Here is a 5,962-nt window from a genome sequence, read left to right on the forward strand (position 1 = left end):
TGGTGCAAAGCCTTCCCAACTACCTTAACCAAGACGACAATTAAGTGGTTCGATAGCCTGCCCCCAAGGTCCATCTCAAGCTTTGACGACTTAGCTGGAAAGTTCCTTGCTAGATTCTCCATCCCGAAGGATAAAACCAAGCACGCCCCAAGTTTGTTAGGGATCAAGCAAGGAGATCGGGAAAGTCTTCGCAACTACATGGAAAGATTCAACAAAGCATGTCTGGACATACAAAGTCTGCCAACTGAAGCAGCCATTATGGGCCTCATCAATGGCTTACGAGAGGGACCTTTTAGTCAATCCATATCAATGAAACACCCTACATCTTTGAATGAAGTGCAAGAACGAGCAGAAAAATACATCAACATGGAGGAAAACTCTCGACTAGGAGAGACCTCGAAATCTGGATCCTTTTACTCCTCCCAAGATAAGGATAAAGAGTCCAAGAAAAAAGAAGATCAACATGGCGAGAAGATTAAAAAATACTACAATTACACCCCTTTCCGGGTGTCTCTTGTGGAAGTATACCGAAAAGTATGCCACAGTGAAAAGATCCCACCACCTCGCCCACTTAAAAGCAAAAAAGGAGGCAGAAATCGAATGGAATACTACGAATACCACCGAATTTATGGAAATCCCACGAACGAGTGCTTTGACTTGAAGAATGTCATAGAAAAGTTGGTAAGAGAAGGGAGACTATATCAGTACATAGCCAGTAAAACAGATGAGCCCAGAAAGAGAGGAAGGGACGAAGAGGTCGGACGAACTGAACGACCACCTCGTACCCCAGAAAGACATGTTCATATGATACCTGGAGGATTTGCAGGAGGAAGAATCTCCAAATCATCCTGAAAAAGACACCTCAAAGAAGTATATCACGTCGAGGGAGGAGAAAAGAGCTCAGAGCATATCCGAACAGCTTATTCGGACTAGGGGACACTCTAATCCAACCACTTGGATATATCTCACTACACACAACCTTCGGAAAAGGAAACCGGTCAAGGACGCTCAACATAGACTACATCATGGTCGACGTAAGTTCAGCCTACAATGCCCTGATAGGTCTGAAGAGCTGAAGATTGATGGTTTAGAAGTTATAGTAAACTCTCGTTGTAAGTATAGTTACTAAACCAAGCAATCAACCTTTCTTACAAATGTTTTGGTTGTCACAAGTAACAAACGCTTTTAAAATTGATAACCGAGTATTCAAACCTCGGGTCGTCTTCTCAAGGAATTGCAGGGAGGTATGTTCTTATTATTGGTTATGGGTTTTGTAAATCGGGGTTTTGAAGATTAGGAACAAGTAATTTAAATGGCAGATAAAATAATTAAATAACTGTAAAATAAACTCTTGGCAAGATATGAAAATTCAGAAGTCCTATCCTAGTTACTCCTATAAGAATGGAAGTTAATCCCACTTAGTTAACCTTTGCGTAAGCAAGGAAAAGTCAAGTGAACCAATTGGTTAGATTTCCCAAGTCCTAGCCAACTCCTGAGGAAAGACTAGAGTTAGTGGAATTCCAGTTAATTAGCCGACATAACAATCAATCCTGAATAGTTGATAACTCAAGAGCTTCCAGTTAATTAATTAAAGCCAATAATATAAAAAGCTAAATAAGAATCATAAATATCTAGAATACCTCAAATAACATTCATTCAAAGCAGTCAAATCTAACATGGAAAATATTCATAAGCCAATTGGGCAACATAAATCAAACATAAAATAAAAGTATTAAAGTATCTCAAAGTAGAAGAGAGGTCAAAATAAAGGAATATTGAACCTGATGAAGAGTTGAAATCCTAAATCCTTTAAGAGGAGTCCTAATCCTAAAACCTAAGAGAGAGGAGAGAACCTCTCTCACTAAAACTACATCTAACTATGAAAAGTAACTAATTGGCTCCCTCTTTCTTTCGGATGCATTCCTCCACTTCATAACCTCTGGTATGTGCTTTTTGGACTTGGATTTGGGCCAAAAAGGGCTTCAAAAATCGCTGGGATCGCTTTCTATAATTTCTGGTGCGTGGCCTCTGTCACGCATCCGCGTGGGTCACGCGATCGCGTCATGTGGAATTTTCCTTGTCACGCGGTCGCTTCAAGCATGCGTCTGTGTCATGTGCGTTTTGCTTGCGGCGCGCGATCGCGTCGGTCATGCGATCGCGTCATTGCCATTTCGCTCTGGGACGCGACCGCGTCGTCCATGCGGACGCGTCACTGTCCGTTTCTTCAAAAACTCCATTTTATGCTTTCCTTCCATTTTTGTATGTTTCCTTTTCATCCTTTAAGTCATTCCTGCCTTAGAAGATCTGAAATTACTCAACACACGAATCACGGCATTGAATGGCAATAAAAGATAATTAAAATTAATATTTTTAAAGCCTAGAAAACTTGTTTTTCACATATATCTCATAATAAGGAAGGGAAGGTAAAAACATGCAATTTCACATGCATAAGTGGGTGAAGGGTTGAATAAAACCCTCAAATTTAGCACAAATTATAGCATCAAGTATGGGTTTATCAACCTCCCCACACTTAAACAATAGCATGTCCTCATGCTAAATCCAAGATAAAGAGTAAGGTGAAGTGGTGGAATCTCATGCAATGCAATCTATTCTAAATGCATCTACCTAAATGAGTCATGCAAATCTAGTTATTATCCACTTATATATAAAACCTTACATGTAGTTAAATTAATTCACATTCTCAAGGAATCATATATGCATAGCCAACCTTAGATAATGTTAAAGCACTTTTACAATTGAGATGGGTAAATAAAATATTTTTCAAACTTGCAAGACAATTAATAATAGAAGTAGATATATCTAGTGATGAGCTATTGAACCCTTACTGGATCATATGTTTACTCTCTAGTCACTCAGTGTTTATTGGGTTAATCACTCTATTCTTCTTTTTATTCTTGTTTTCCATAACTTTGTTCTTCATCTAACCAATCAACAATTATAGAATATAGGTATACAAAAATCATGAGGTCTTTGATTAAGGTTGTAATGGGGCCAAGGTAAAGGCAAGGATATATGTATAAGGTTAAGTGAGCTAATTAAGTGAATCCTTGATTAGTCTAAGATTTCACTTAACACACGTATTTTGTACAGCAAAGCTTCTTCACCTATTTTCCCACCATTCTCCCATTTTTATATTACATGCTCATATTGTGATTTTTTTTTTCTACACATGGTAATTAATTTATTTTGACTTCACATGAGCATGCTTCCCAAATTATTTTCACATAACTTAATTAATTAAATTCCCTACTTTTCTATCATCCCATGTTCCCATAAATTTCCCTACACTTAAATTTCACACAAAATCTATCTTAAGCTAACCAAGGATTCAACTTGGGATTTTTATTTTGTTTTTCTACTTAAGGCTAGTAATGTGGTTATAGGGAAGAAGGGGATTAAAAGGCTCAAGGGGGCTAACAAGGGTGATGTAAAAGGTAGGCTAATTTGGGAGTGGTGAGCTAGAGTCAAACAATGGCCTCAATCACTTTCTTGGTATGTATCTATATTCTATAATCGGACATATAGATTAAAACAAAGTAAAGAATACCAGAATAAATAAGAAAGGCGGAACACACAGGAATAAAATATTATGGTTTAAATGTAACCATACACTTAAGCTCAAAACTCACAGGTTGTGTGCTCTCAAACTCATAAATCATATATCACTTATATATTTCATGCAAGTAGAAATCAAGAGTTCCCATTATTTTCAATGTAAAATATATTGGATGGCTTTAAAGTTTTAGTGTTCCTCCTTGATGAAATGTTGTTAACTAACATGTAATGTTATATATACAAGGAGTGTGGATTGTTTCTATTCTGTTAAAGTCTTTAGCTTATTTCCTTTTTATTTTCAATCTAATCAACTATCATATGCTAAAAAGGGTAAACTATACTAATTAATCCACTTAAAATATGACTAGTAAACTAATGTGCAACTCAAGCTAAAATATCCAAGATAGTATACATATAGCTCAAAGTACATAATGCAAAAATACAATAAAAAGCAAAAAGAGAAAAATATGCAAAAATACAGAAAATGAACAAAATAAGAAGAGAATCTGTAGTGGTTCACCAAAATAAATATATGCCAGAGATGGCAACCTCCCCACACTTAAATAATAGCATCGTCCTCGATGCTCACTCAAGCAGGGTGTGACGAAGTGTCATCTCCGGAAGGATGGGCTGCTGGTGTCGCGGTGGTAGTCTGAGGATCTGCGGACTGGATGAGGGTAGAAGGCTCTGTCTGCTGCAGAGGAGGGTCTGACTGGATAGGAATCTCAGGATCTGTGGCCTGTATCTGGTGGGGTGGCTCAGTGTGTGGTGCAGCCTGCTCCGGTCCTCTCTGCTCAGCCTGAGTGGGTGCCTGCTCCTCATGATCGTACGCCTCCACCTCCGATGTATCAGAAGGGGTGTCAGGCTCGGAGGGAATGTCGCTGCCGGATCAGATCAACAACTTGAGATGCTCATAGCGTCGCTTATTGTGACGCTCCATATGGTCCATGTGGGTGAACAGTCGATGCACCAGATGGTAAATAGGCTCATGGGCAGCTGGAGGTGTAGTGGGTGGGGCAGGTGCAGCAGTGGAAGAAGAGGGGGCAGCTGAAGGTGTGGCTATCTCATCGGAAGAAGTAAGGAAGTCAGGTCTGTAGCCCAAGGCCAGAAAGTTCCTGCTATGAGGAATGAGCTTCCTGCACTCGGCAGCAGGTGGCCTCTCATCAGCGTCTTCCCAAGGCACGTCAGCCTGACGGCCTAGTTGGGTAACCAGATAAGGGAAGGGGAGGGTGCCTCTGATATGTACTCTAGCCATATAGTACCGGATGAATCGCGGTAGGTACAGGTCCTTACCCTCCATCACACACCAGAGGAGGGTGATCATGGCAGCAGGTAACTCTGTCTCATGAGTGCTTGGCATAATAAAGTTACTCAAGATCTGATGCCAAAGCCGAGCCTCATCATTCAAGTATTTCTGCTTGATTCCTTTAGGCATGGTGGTGTTTGTACCCATGACCCAAGGGACAGTAGGGTAAATGGCTATCCTCTCCTTGATAGCATCCCAGTCAAATCTCAAAAAGTGCATGTCCTCCTCAGCCTTTTGGTAACCATCAGGCTGAGTGGACTTAGGTGGAAGGTGCAGAATATCCTCAATGACCTCTTCAGTGACCAGTATCTGTTTCCCTCTGAGGTGCACTGCATCCAGGGAAGTCTTGAAGTAATTGCAGTAAAACTCTCTTACCCAGGAAGCATTTACCTTAGTCAAGTTTTGCTCTATGAAGAACCAGCCTCTCTGTTTGATCTGATCGGAGGTGTACTGCTGTAGTTCTTCTGGAATTTTCAAAGTCCTCTCCCGGTACAGATTTCTGGAGGTAGCAAACATAGGAAACTTCAGCTCATAGTACCGGTTTGCAAACTTAATTGGATCATTGGCAGGGAGGAGCTGGTCAGCCTTCTCCTGCGCAGTAAAGTGCTTGTCCCACCAGGATTCATCATGCAAAAGTTCCAGGAGAGACATAAAGGATTCTCCTCTTTTTCGTTTTCCAGTTGTTGCCTTTCCTTTTCCCTTCCGTTGGGTGTCAGACATCTTGAGAAACAAAAATCAAGGATATAATGGAAATAGGAAAACAGGTAGGCAAATAACAAAATAAGCACATAGTGGCAAAGGGGTAGCAAAGTAAGGAAAATGAGTTAAAGAATGTGCATTAAGGATTGTATAAGAGTTAAAAGTCCGAGAAGAAAAATTCACAATCCAAAATGTATTAGAATTCATTTTCTAAGTAACAAGCATTCACAAATAAAAGCTACAGTGGACTCAAATCCAAACAAGGAAATCAGGTTGATGAAGATTCAGATAGACATAGAAATAGCAAAAATTGGAATCTAAACATCAAAAATGCAGATTGTGAACCAGGAATAAAAAAGAATAAGAAAGCTTGCCTTGGTA

This window comes from Arachis stenosperma, chromosome 9 (genome assembly GCF_014773155.1).
Source record: "Arachis stenosperma cultivar V10309 chromosome 9, arast.V10309.gnm1.PFL2, whole genome shotgun sequence".
NCBI lineage: Eukaryota > Viridiplantae > Streptophyta > Magnoliopsida > Fabales > Fabaceae > Arachis > Arachis stenosperma.